We start from the raw sequence: 13,819 nt of genomic DNA, 5'->3' as shown, positions 1-13,819 counted from the left end.
CGCCACTATGATGCGTGCTATATCTTATTTATGACAGGGCACCATCATTATCATAAGGACCGCAACATGTCACCATCATGAGGAAAACCTCCCAAAACTCAAAGACAATAAAGACAAGGCCAAAGAAAAGGGAAAAAACCGCCCCATGACCTAACACACCTCATAAAGTCTAGCGCTCCACCTAGACGCTTGCGCGCCCAGGAGCAACGCTGGACTTGGGGGGCTTGTAGGGGTATGGTACTAAACCCGGTTTTACGACCCAAAATTTATTATGTTTGGCTTATTTTATTATATGGACTAATACAATGTTATTGGGCTGAGGGGGTTTTGTGAAGGTAACCCTAACTGGGCTAGGCCCATTAGGGTACCATGATGGTGGCCATGAGACTCTCTATATAAGGAGGTCTCCACCTCCTTATTAAAGGGTCATGCTCAATAAGAGCCACCACCACTTTTTTGTGTCTGTAAACAAGAGATCCTCAGAATTTCTTAGCAGTCACCTCCACACCCCCGAAAAACCATTGCAGGTCTCAAGCAACTGGAGATGAAGATCAAGACGTGGTTCGTTCATCTCGAAAATCCGTGGAAACATCGTCATGAATCAGGTCAGATTCATCTCATGCTTCGACAATCTTAAAAGTTAAAAGCTAAAGGCTAAGTGAGTATTCTATTCTTCAAGCTTATGAGGCATGATTAACGCCTTAAGGAAGCATCTTTTGACCAATAATGATTGCTTAAAGATCCTTGACACAAATGTCGGTATGTTTGTCATACAACATATAATTTTTAACCTTATATGCATTTGAAAATATGTATTATAATATTCTCTCATGTTGTATAATAATATTAGAGTGTGGCCTCTAAGGCTCTAACCCTTTTGTTATGTAACTTTTCAAGAAAAATAAAAAGAATACATAATAGGTATGTAGGTTGTGAATCATGTGGTGTTGATAGATTAAATTGGTTAAACTGAATACAATCTAGTATTTTTGTTCGTCTGATCGTGTAAAAACATCAACCCTTAAGACCATGTGTAATGGTGGCACCCCAAAGCACCATCACCTTCTCCTTCATTGGCTAGAAAAACATGGCCCCACCTTCTTCTACAACATGGTGCTGTGTACAAAGCGCCCAAGCCATTTTTTTGCCCCAAAGCGCCCCCATAACGCCCGGGGAGGTGGTTCCAGGCACTATGGGGCTTTTTCTTCCTTTATAGCGCCCCACTACGTTGGGTCTAACACGGACACTCTTAAAATCATGTAATCCAAATGTGATCTTTAAGCCATTTTTTTAAACATGAGAAACAACTAGATGAGTTGGTGGATGGTAACCAAGATGTGAATGTGTTAATCAAGGATGATCATTTCTTTCAAGAGTACGCATACCATCCTGGTATTGTACCATAATGATACCGACCGATCGTCACCTAACGGTACCGGTGTTCACATTTCATAGTTTCGTTTTTGTTATTTTCAGTTATATTAGTACTAAACAGATACAATCGGTACAATTTGGGTTTATACTTTCACTCAGTTTTGTTTTCAGTATATGTTAGTACGATACGATCCCATCCCTAGTGACTACGACTTGGTAGGTTGTAAAAAAATGGATAAAATGAGTTTAGCGGGCCGGCATGTTTAATAAAAAATGTGAAACATATCAACTTAAACTAAAACAAGATTTTTTTTAATTAAACATTTTAATCCGAGCACAACTCATTTATTAAATTACATATATGCCAATCTAAGATTTGATTGTTTTTATATCATGTTAGTGTCATATAGGAAATTGCGACACCTAAATACATGTGCGGCTAAATAGACACCACTTATGATTGGTATTCTTCTCATTATCAATAAAGGGCTAAATGCCAACGGCTAAATCTACACTACTCATGATTGGTATTCTTCTCATTATCAATAAAGGGCTAAATGCCAACGGCTAAATCTACACTACTCATGATTGGTATCCTTCTCCTTATCATTAAAGGGCTAACCAACATCCGTAACACTAAAAGGAGCCATGACATGAATAAAAATCACAACACATCTAAATACACATCACCAACCCTAAGGCATGACTCATTCAATTCATATTAGGGATCCCAGTATTATTAATATATAAATAGACCTTAATTTCTAATCTCTAAATACACAAAACTCATCCTCACACTTTGATCTTTGTCATTGAAAGGAAATCATAAATAATAATAGTAACTAACTTAACAAAATTTAAGTCTTTCACTATTAAATGAAAAGAAGGGAACAATCGTCATTCATGAAGTCACGAAAATATAAATGAGGAAATATTTCAACTGTTCATTAAAATTTGTCCAAAAAGCTTAAAAAGACGCATGATCATGTGAGCACGCGTCTCATTTTACGTGTTGCACTCTCATTCAATTGTCATATCAATAATATTATTAATTTTTCAAGCTGTAAGACAAAAACACCATATCTAAGAATAAGATGAAAATTTAGGATTGCATGTTTAACGAGCTTCGTTTTAAAATATACATGACTGATTAACTGACTAAGTCACCATTCAATAATTTACTTAAAACAAGTTTATCCATTAATTAATTATGTTCAAGAAAATAACAACTTCCCATCAACGTTAATGTCATCTTCCAATAAAGAAAAAGTCAAAAGAATTTAGAACAACCAAGGAGCTTACTTGTTCATACATTATCACAAAGGTAGGTGATTGGCATACAACAAACTTATATAGCACATGTCGTAGGTTGTCTATATATGTCCAATAACTTTTGTTGTATACAAATCATCTTCCTATCAAAAATACACATATTGACCATATTAAAAGTTATAAAAAAAGTTAATTGAATTTTACTAATCCAAATTTTCACCTATTCGTCATGATTTATTCTAACTTAGGAAAAGTTTTATAACTTTGAACGTATTTTTCACGTCATCAAAAAGCTAACGGAGTTACTTTTCAGGTAGTATGTGATTGTTGGAGGAAAATACGTTCAAAGTTGGGATTTTTTTTAAACATTTCCTAAATTGGGATTAATCCAGGCCAGTAGGTGAAAATTGAGATATTTAAAATCAAATAACCCTATAAAAGACCAACTCACCTTCCTAATTTCAGTGATTATTAATCAAAGGACTCGATTCATTAACCGGTGCATGCCCGATGAACAAGCCAACATGACCCATGAGCTTATCTTTCCTTGAAAATGTCGTGCCACATGAACATCGCCATTTTACATCCCCACAGTGCTTCTCGTGTGTTCGTAAATCCGAAAGTACAGAAAACTGCTTTTGATGACACCTTTTGCACGAGTACATCTTTGGGCAATGACTTCTTTTGTAGTGATTCTTCATGCAAATCATGGACTTCAACGGTTGAAATTTTGCGTGCTTACGATTCCATCTACACCCTTCTTGTGGGCAAGAGTACTTTTTAGCTACTTTTGTTGTCATAGAACCATTTGATGTAACGGGGTTGGCTAGAGCTGCGGTGGACTTGTACTCGTCCCCATGTGCCCTCATGTGCATCCTTAGATTCGCATCTCGTTTGAACCCTTTACCACATACTTGACAATAGTGTGTGTACTTCGCAAGCAAATCGGCCACATCCATTTCTATGATGTCATAACTTTTTGGAGACAATCTTTGTCCTGACCCTGACCCTGACTCTGGCTCTATTCCTATTCCCATGTGTCTATCTCTTTCAATCTGAAACTGTTTTCGCTCATTTGAACCACTATCTTTGTTTCTTGTGTTATACGTTACACTACCAAAACTATTCTCACCGCCACCACCACCACCTGACCACTCAAACATCATGTTTGATCGAGTCAATTGGTCAAACTCAAGCGTGTTGTCATGGTTGTTAGTGGTATTAACATGGTTAACCCCAGGGCCAGTGTTTTGGCAAGTGAACATGACATTAGACGCGATCACAATGATTTCTTGAAGCAAACTCGCAATATTCTCCATGCTAACAGATGTTGAGCTAGAAACCATTGATTGAGTTTGTGATTGAGCGAAGAACATGGCGGCTGAGGAGTGAACATGTTGTGCTTTTTGTTCAAGGATGGATAGGTTAAAGACAATGGATTCATTTGTTGTTGATTGGAGGGATGAAGCTAGAACATCCTCGTATGTGTTTGTGAAACAATAGTTAGATTCAGCAGCCATTGAAGTGGTTTTGTGAATGTTTTTGTTCTGTGGGGTGTATATAAGGAAGTTTATATAAGTGAAATATATAAATGTTAACTTGTTAAATATTATAGAGTTGAAAAGTGGAAAGTCAACTTTTGAGGTGAGTTAAAACCATCACTACTTGCCACCTTCCACAGGTAACACCATAAACCACATACGTCACATATTCTTATTATTTATTTTCTTTATTTGTTAACAGTGTTTTGTGGATAGTTTTGAGTTTAAAAAATGAGTTAATGGCCATTTTCTTTCCTGTGGTTTGCTACTTTCGCCACTTCAGTCCAAAATTTTTAATTTTGTCAATTTAGTCCTCATAGTTTTAAATATTAGCCAATTACGTCCCATCCGTCTAACGGCATCCAGCTATGCCGTTAGTTTAAGGGTATTTTTGTCTTTCTCCTTTTAATTTTGAGTTAATGGTCATTTTAGTCTCAGTGGTTTGATATCTTTGCCAATTCAGTCCAAAGTTTGAAAATTTGTCAATTTAATGTTCAGTTTAATTCAGTTTTTTATATTTTTTATATTTTTTGTTTATAACCCTAAAGAGCATAATTCAAGCCAAAAACCATCGAGCAACCTCAAATACTGGTATGCATTTACTCTGTTGACAACAGTAATCATACCCCTCCCCCCTTATAATTAGTGTCTAGACATTTCCTAAAATCTTCTCCATGGTGGAATTCAATGGTAAAGTGGTTAAGGTAATTCCCTGAAACCGAATTATACAAAAAAAACTAAAAATTGTTTTGTTGATTAATGTATAATAGTTGATTACGACCCAGATTTTCGTTATAATATGTTAATCTCTAAACCCTAAATTTTATGCATTCATCAAAGAAACTATTTTTAGTTTTTTCGGTACAATTCAGTTTCACGGAATTGCTTTGACCGCTTTACCATTGAATTCCACCATGGGGGAGAGTTTAGGAACCGTCTAGAAACTAAATACGAGAGAAGGGGGTATGATTACTGTTGTCGACAGAGTAAATGCAGACTTGTTTTGGGCTTGAATAATGCTCTCTAGGGTTATAGAAAAAAAACTGACTTAAATTGACAAAATTTCAAACTTTGGACTGAATTGGCAAAAGTATCAAACCACAGGGACGAAAATGACCAATAACTCAAAATAAAAAGGAGAAAGACAAAAATACCCTTAAACTAACGGCATATCTGGATGCCGTTAGACGGATATGACGTAATTGGCTAATATTTAAAACTATGAGGACTAAATTGACAAAAATATAAATTTTGGACTGAAGTGGCGAAAGTAGCAAACCACAGGGATGAAAATGGCCATTAACTCTTGAAAAATTGGAACTGGAATTGGACAAAACAGACATATATAACTAACTACTTATTTAATCCAAATTATTGGTAGTTGGATACATGTATTTGTTTATTGTTGTATTCATGCTTAATAGGACACTTAAAATATTATTTTATAAAATATTTCTATTAGTAATTTCAACTAATAAACAGTATGAAAGAGTAAAAGAAAAAGTCCTAAATTGGTTTTTAATAATTAAAGACAATGGTTATTCACACACCCTTTTAATACACATATTATCTTCTACGTACACTCTATAAATATTGTATAAATAATACATCCCTAATTTAAACCGTGACTCTGTGGTTGTGATTGATGATGGCAGCCTTAATTTTCATTTATGTTGCAAGGACATTTATAATCTAGTAGAGAAATAACTTCGTTTACGTGTAATAAATAATTGATCGATATTTTTTTATTTCAGTTAGAATGTAGTAAATTGATTCGAAATAAATGAACGAAAGTTACAGTCACAGAAAGTTACTTTTTTGTTATAGCGTGATTATATTTGGTAACGAAAGTATAATTAATAAAGTTGTCAGTATATATTATTATCAACTGATTAGTCATAACTTGAATTGTAAATTGAATTCTTTTTCTTAATATTACAATAAACTACCATCTAAAATTGAAAATTTTATGAATATTAAAATATAAAATACAACTAAGCAACTAGTCATGTACTCATATATGACACAAACTAATACACACGAAGTAGTTTAATCATATAAAATCCATGTTAAATTTTTACATAAGAAAGTGATTTCTAATATATTCTAATAAATTAAGATATTACATAAATACATATATAATATATTATAGAAATCTATAATATATATAAACGAAAACATAAAAATCCTACGTGTCGTGATGTGGTCGCTCCCCCCTTTTTTTGGAGTCACCAGATTTGCTTGATTTTTAAATGGAGGCTTCTCATGCATTTGACCCGAATTCATGGGTATTGGTCTTACCAAACCCAGATATTCCTTAAACGGGTTATAACACTCATTAAATTAAAAATTATTCTCACCAAATTATTTATGTAAAAATCCTATAAAATAGGATATAAGAAAAAATAATATCTTATTTATTTTAAAAAATATATATATTATTTAAATTAAAAAACCAATTTGATAGTAAAAAAAATAAACGGGTCTTGGGTCTCATCAAACAATAAGTATATTATTAACTTTCATAAATATTATTTATAATTAAAAAACCAATTTCATAGTAAAAAAATAAACGGGTCTTGGGTCTCATCAAAACTATATAGCTTTTAAACCGGGTTATAAAATCTCATTTATTTGTGAAACAATTTATTATCAAACCATAAGTATATTATTAACTTTCATACAATAAAAAAAATATAAATTAAAAAAAAAATAAATATTAAAACAAACAATATAAAACAACCCCCGTAATACTTTCCTTTGGGTACATATAATTTATATAAAAAAAGATCAATCAGATATTAGTAATTACGAAGCAAACAACTAACTAAAATAATTTATATAACATATATAAACGAAACCATAAAAATCATACGTGTCGTGATGTGGTCGCTCCCTTTTTTTAGAGTCACCAGATTTGTTGATTTTTAAATGAAGACTTCTCATGCATTTGACCCAAATTCACGGGTATGGGTCACATAAAACCCATATATTAAATTAAAAACTAATCTCACCAAATATTTGATAGAAAAATCTTATAAATAGGGAGATGCTAAAAATTAATATCTGATTTATTTTAAAAAAAAAGATATATATTATTTATAATTAAAAAACAATTTTATAGTAAAAAAATAAACGGATCTTGGGTCTCATCAAACCCATATAGCTTTTAAATCGGACTATAACATCCCTTATATTTGTGAAACAATTTATCATCAAATCATAAGTATATTATATTATCTTTCATACGATAAAAAAAATAAATTTTCAAAAAATAAACAAATAATATAAAACAACCCCCGTAATACGGGGGATAAAAACTAGTATTTATATAATTGTTTTAAATTCTAGTGTTGTTTTAACGGCATTTAAAATTCTAGGGATATGAAAATATTGTTGTAATATTGTTTAATGTTAACACAAAATCTCTTTATGATTACATCTTAAAGATTCAGATTTTAGGTAACCTATTAACTATAAAGACATGATGAACCATTACCATTAGGGTTGTAATCGAACCGAGCGAACACGAACAAGGCCTTGTTCGTGTTCGTTCGTTAAGGAAATAATGTGTTCACGAACGGTTCACAAACACTAACCGAACGAGATTTTATGTTCGTGTTCGTTCATTAAGGAAATTAATGTGTTCACGAACGGTTAACGAACACAAACGAACACAAATAAAATCGGCAAAGCCTAGAGATTAAGACCGATGCATTCGTCAATGTGAATAATGAAAGCATGTAAACGAATTGAACGAACACGAACACTTAATCGAACAAATATTTATGTTCATGCTCGTTTTTTAAAAAATGAACATTTGTGTTCGTTTATATCTGTTTTTTTTAATCCAAACTAATATAACTGAACAAAGATAAATGAACATATATGAACACAAACAAACATATACGAACATAAATGAAAACACTTAAATGACCACAAATTTACAAATATAAACTTTAAGTAGATGACTCATCCAAATAATATTTAATTATTGTTTATTAATACATAAACAAACATAAATAAACAGACATAAACGAACGTTCATGAACATAAATGAACGAACGGAACATGTGTTCATGTTCGTTCGTTTAATTAAACGAACACAGACTTTTTGTTCATGTTCGTCCATTTATTAAATAAACGAACATCCCGCCGAACAATTCACGAACAGTTCACCGAACGTTCGGTTCGTTTACAGGCCTAATTACCATACAATCCCATAAGACTATCCACTATCTGTAATGGGCGAAATTTCCAGGCGATGAGAGGGCGAGAGGGGTGAGAACACCGACCCCCCCCCCTGGCGAAACGGGGGCGAAATGGGGGGGGGGCGAGAACCTTTTGTTGACGGTGAATGTGTGTGTGTTGTGTTAGTATTGTATGTATGTATGTATATATATTTATATTATTATTATATATGTTTGTGTGTGGTGTATATATATATATTAGCCTACAGCACCATTACATCTCAAAAACGAATTCCTACCATTTGTTGACTGGACGTCACGTATAACAGTTCGCTCAATTTATAGCCTCTCCACTGCGCATAGCCTAATGTTTAAGTAGAAAACTATTATCTATTGGAGTTGCTAAGTGACGTCATGGTACACACGTTCTTGTATCACATATTTTCTTTCCTTTTCCCCTTTTTTTATTTGCTAAAAACTAAAATTACACTCAAATAAATGTAATAAAATGATCCCAATTCCCAAAGTCAACATTCTCGATCACGAGTTCATGACCAACATCTAATGTTTGGAGTGAGAGAAACTGATACCTAATATAGCGAACTTAGAAAATATCTTAAGATATGATCTATAAGTTTTATCATTATCTTTATTTCTGATATTATAAAAAAGGGAAAAGAATAACTTGCAAGCCGTAAAAATCCAAATAGTCATCTGAGGCACCTCATAAGGCACATGCGGGACATATAAACCATCCGCATAGTCATCTGAGGAAGAAACACCCTCATAGCACATGCGGAAGCATCACAGCACCCTCGAAAGTCATCCGCAAGAAGGAATATCCTTCCGCGTAAATAACTACGAGGTAATGCTCCGGGACAGTTGTTAGCAACCAATTACCTTCTAGAAGAATCGCCAAGATGCTTTCTTGGGCAATGCGTGATCTATTGGCCAATTAGCTAATGACACGTGACAAGGTCGTTATAACCGTGCACATGGCCAATATTACCCCGTTAACCAATAATAGAGCGACACGTGTCCAGGTTGATATACATGCACATGCAACGTATAAGCTAAAACTATCACATAAGGACACGCGTCCAGACGGTTATGCAGGCATCTTCTAAAAGGACAGCTGGCCCAATCACTTCCCCACATCCTTCGGCTATAAATACCCTCTCAATCATCATGAGGTATCCATTCACCATCACTATACTCTCTCAATTTACTTAAGTACTTTATCTCTTCGTAAGAACGGTACTTATTCTCATGCCGGAGGGTGGTTACGGGAAGACCCCCCCTCTTGTCCTTCCCGTAACGAGCTCACGGTGTTCTGTTTTGCAGGATTCACGTCACTGGACTTTAGGAATTGTATTCATATCGTGTTGGCAGTAACCGCATCCTACCTTGTGGACTCATTGGATCTAGGACCCATTAGTGGGGAGTAGATCCGTGTTTCTTCATTGGCGCCATCCGTGCTTTTGTTAAGAACAGCTAAAAAATTTTCCGTTCTCTTTACGATATGAGTCAGTTACCTAAAGGGCCGCGGAGAATCAAGCACAACCTCCGCGTGATCTCAACCTTGAAACACGTGAAGGAGCGACGTCTGTGTTTGCTCAAATTTCGACCCCTACCGCAAGAACCGACACTGTCAACCCAGGAATCCTTTCCTTGGGTGGTTCGACGGCTCGGGGGTTGTTTGCTCAACAAGAACGTGTCACTCCGATAGACACCGGAAATATTGTCACACCAGCTACTGACTTGGGGTACGTCACAGTCCCAGGAGGTTCTAATATAAGGAATCTATAGCGTGTTCCAAGAGAAGTCCATCGAACTCAGTCGGAGATAGGTTTGGAAGAAGATTCCGGTGACTCTAATCCAAGGAGAGCCCACCATCATAACCCCAGGACTGAAGAAACCTTGTCTCCTGACGAGTGGCTTCGTATTCAACAAGAAAGTTTGAAAACAGAGTATGAGCGTCGGGTCCGGAATGAGCGTTTTCATGGCTGTACCCTGACGTATGATGAGCCTCCCAGGAGATCTATTTCTCCTCCTATAAAGGGAAGTCACATCCAGTACAGTTTGCCACATGAGCGGAACATGAGCGACATCCGAAGGTTGCGTCCTCGTCCCCGCATAGATATGCGGGTACAATCCTATGAGGACGAACTGGACGAGTACGACTCATCTTATCGTCCGGATGGTAGTTTTTATAGTGGGGATACCCGCCTTCCTTCGTACGGAGGAACTAGCTATCCGAGCCCAGTTGTCCGCCATGCGGAATATCATAGCAATGCTGAATATGATTTTTCCAAACCATATCGCCCAGAGTCTTTCGCAGAAAAATCAAAATTCATTCCGAGTATCGCGACAGCTCCAAACAATCCTTGGCCTATAATTCTTTGGTTGCAAGGTGGACCAGTAAGTATATGTGTTTATGCAAATTGAACCTTTCTATTCTTTAAATCATGCCTAGAAAAACAGTCGGGTCTAGGTAACGTGTCATAACTCATAACCTACGTCTTAAAAATGGTCTTTTTTCGTTCTGATCATAACGAGTTTTGATAAAAATGGATACAGGTAATAACGGACCGTTTTATAAATGGTCAATTTGGTTCGGGTGTTTGACGAAAACATCCAATAAATTTTAATTTGAAGTCCAAAACAGCCCAAACTAGTTGATTTCACATAGAAATGCACATCCAAACCGTTAATCGGTTAGTGACCGGTTTCTAACCGGCTAGTAACTGGTCCCCCTAACCGGTTTCTACTCGTAAAAAACCGGCGGTTAGTAACCGGTTATACATTTTGGGCCAGAAACCGGATAAACGAAACCAATTTTAGGTTTTTTAAATATTTTTATTAAACCGTTTTTTTTCCAGTTATTTACCGGTCAGTTATACCCGAAACCGGTTATATTGGTTAGGGTTTTTTGCTTAAAATCAGTTAGTATCCGATTTGATTAACTGGTCTAACCGGTTAATTGACCATTGAACACTGACCGGTTATTAAATTAACCGTTTTTCGAATGAACAGGTAACCGCTTTGTTCTCACATAAATGTAGGGTGGTTCAGGAGTTGGGATTGGGAATTTTGAAGAAGTAGGCCCACTGGACTCTTCCTTAAAGCCCAGAAACTACATGGCTCAAAAAAGCAGATCTTTTATTTGTGGTATGTAACATTTAAAAATATTGTAGCATCATTATAGTGTGTTTCATTTTTATTTTATTTATATTATTTTGATAATTTTTCGCGGGATGTTACGGAAACAGGATAATCCAGTTGGGACCGGATTCAGTTATGTTGAGGATAATGGGATGTATGTGAAAACTGATGAAGAAGCAGCAACAGATTTAACCACATTGTTGATTGCAATATTCAACAAAGATAAAACCTTACAAAAGAGTCCTCTTTATATAGTAGCAGAATCATATGGTGGCAAATATGCAGTTACTCTTGGACTTTCTGTTCTCAAAGCCATTAAATATAAAAAATTAAAACTTATACTTGGAGGTACATTTACTATGTAATTTAGAATTTAAAGATTAAAGCTCATTCTTGGAGGCATACACATTCATAATATTGTTTTAAGATTTTTCCAAAAAAGATCCATATTTATTTTAAAATCTTGATAGAAAATTAAAGCTTATTTTTTGAGATATAAACATTGATCATATTATTTAAAATTTTTCCTAAAAAGTTCCATCTTTTTAATTTTTTTTTATCAAAGATTAAAGATCAATCTTGGAGATTTACATATTCATCATATTATTTAAAATTTTCACAAAAAGATTCTATTTTTTTTTAAATTAAAAAGTTTCCTAAAAAGTTCCATCTTTTTAATTTTTTTTTTATCAAAGATTAAAGATCAATATTGGAGATTTACATATTTATCATATTATTTAAAATTTTCACCAAAAGATTCCATTTTTTTAAACTTTGATCAAAGATTAAAGCTCATTCTTGGAGGTATACACATTCAAAATATTATTTAAGATTTTCCCAAATAGATCACCATCTTTTTTAAAATTATGAAAAAAGATTAAAGCTCATTTTTTGGAGATATATACATTCATCATATTATTTAAAAACTTTCCCCAAAAGATTCCATCTTTTAAAATTTTGATCAAAGATTAAAGCTCAATCTTGGAGATTTACACATTCATCATATTATTTAAATTTTTCCAAAAAAGATTCCAACATTTATAGATTTTTGATTGATTAATCAATTGACAAACCATCTTTCTTGCACAAAATTATTCATTCTTGAAAATTATTATGTTTTTCTTTAATTTGCATAAATTATGGTAAAAAAAAAACACATAGTAATATGTTTTGATTTGGTTTTATGTTTAGGAGTTGCTCTAGGAGATAGCTGGATTTCACCTGAAGACTTTGTGGTAATTTTGTTTCATTTAATTTTGTTATCTTTTCATCCAACAAAAATGACACTTTTAAACATATCAAACATGAAAAATATTTCTTAATCCTTTAAATTTGTAACAATAAGACTTCTTGGGGTCCATTTCTGAAGGATGTTTCAAGGATAGACGACAACGGTCTAAATGAATCAAACAGGTTGGTACCATTATTGCTTTAGATCTTGTCGGGTTTTATTCTATCTAACAAGCCCGTGCCATGAAACAGCCTTGTTGAGAAAATCAAGCTGCAAATAGCGAACGGGAAATTACAAGATGCTACGGAGACATGGGGTGATCTTGAAAATGTGATTGAATACCATAGCAACAGAGTTGTATGTTTATTATTTTACTACATTGACAATATAACAAGTAACATATTTTTATAAGACTATATGTTTAAACACATAACATTTATGCTTTTTTTTAAACATTTTCTTTAATGAAACAACCTTTTGTATTAATTGTAGGATTTCTACAACTTTTTGTTGGATTCGGGGATGGATCCAGTGTCGATGGCAGCAACAGAAGCAACGAGAATGACCTCGAGGAAGAGGTATTTAAGATATCTTGATTCATTAAAGACTTCTCCTAGTGAAAATGGTGATCTTGGTATCTTGATGAATGGTGCCATTAGGAAGAAACTTGGGATTATTCCAAATGATGTGGAGTGAGTTTTTAACATTATTTTTTCCTTTTAAATTTTACTTAAGTTAAACGAATACCGAATTTACGGATTTGAGTTGTGCTTTTCGACAGATGGGGATCGCAAGGGAGTCTTGTTTTCGAATACTTAGAAGGCGATTTCATGCGACCAAGAATTAAAGAGGTGATATTTTTTATATATTAATAGCAAGATGATTAGAAATAGTAGCAAAGTTTAATTTAATTTTTTGATCATTTATTAGGTTGATGAGCTATTGAACAAAGGAGTTAAGGTGATTATATATAATGGTCAAGTAAGATCCTTTATCTCTTTGATATCTAGCTTGATGTGCAATTTTCATAATAATAAGATAAGATA

The 13,819-nt window shown here is 34.0% G+C and overlaps 1 long non-coding RNA gene and 1 pseudogene across 1 annotated transcript; one reads left to right on the top strand and one right to left on the bottom strand.

The window, feature by feature from the left end:
• Nucleotides 1-3,009: 3,009 nt before the first annotated feature.
• On the bottom strand, nucleotides 3,010-4,292 carry LOC143599090 (protein SENSITIVE TO PROTON RHIZOTOXICITY 2 pseudogene; annotated as a pseudogene).
• An 8,459-nt stretch (nucleotides 4,293-12,751) lies between these two features.
• LOC143599089 (uncharacterized) lies at nucleotides 12,752-13,189 on the top strand. The gene is made up of 3 exons (XR_013147235.1): nucleotides 12,752-12,777; nucleotides 12,888-12,955; nucleotides 13,025-13,189. It is a non-coding gene; the product is annotated as an uncharacterized LOC143599089 (long non-coding RNA).
• Nucleotides 13,190-13,819: the final 630 nt, after the last annotated feature.

Source organism: Bidens hawaiensis, unplaced genomic scaffold, assembly GCF_021521415.1.
Source record: "Bidens hawaiensis isolate Kalapana, Puna unplaced genomic scaffold, B.hawaiensis_p1.1 tig00051476_1, whole genome shotgun sequence".
Taxonomy (NCBI): Eukaryota; Viridiplantae; Streptophyta; class Magnoliopsida; order Asterales; family Asteraceae; genus Bidens; species Bidens hawaiensis.
Note: the sequence above shows the minus strand (reverse complement) of the source record. Positions and strands in the feature narration are given on the sequence as shown.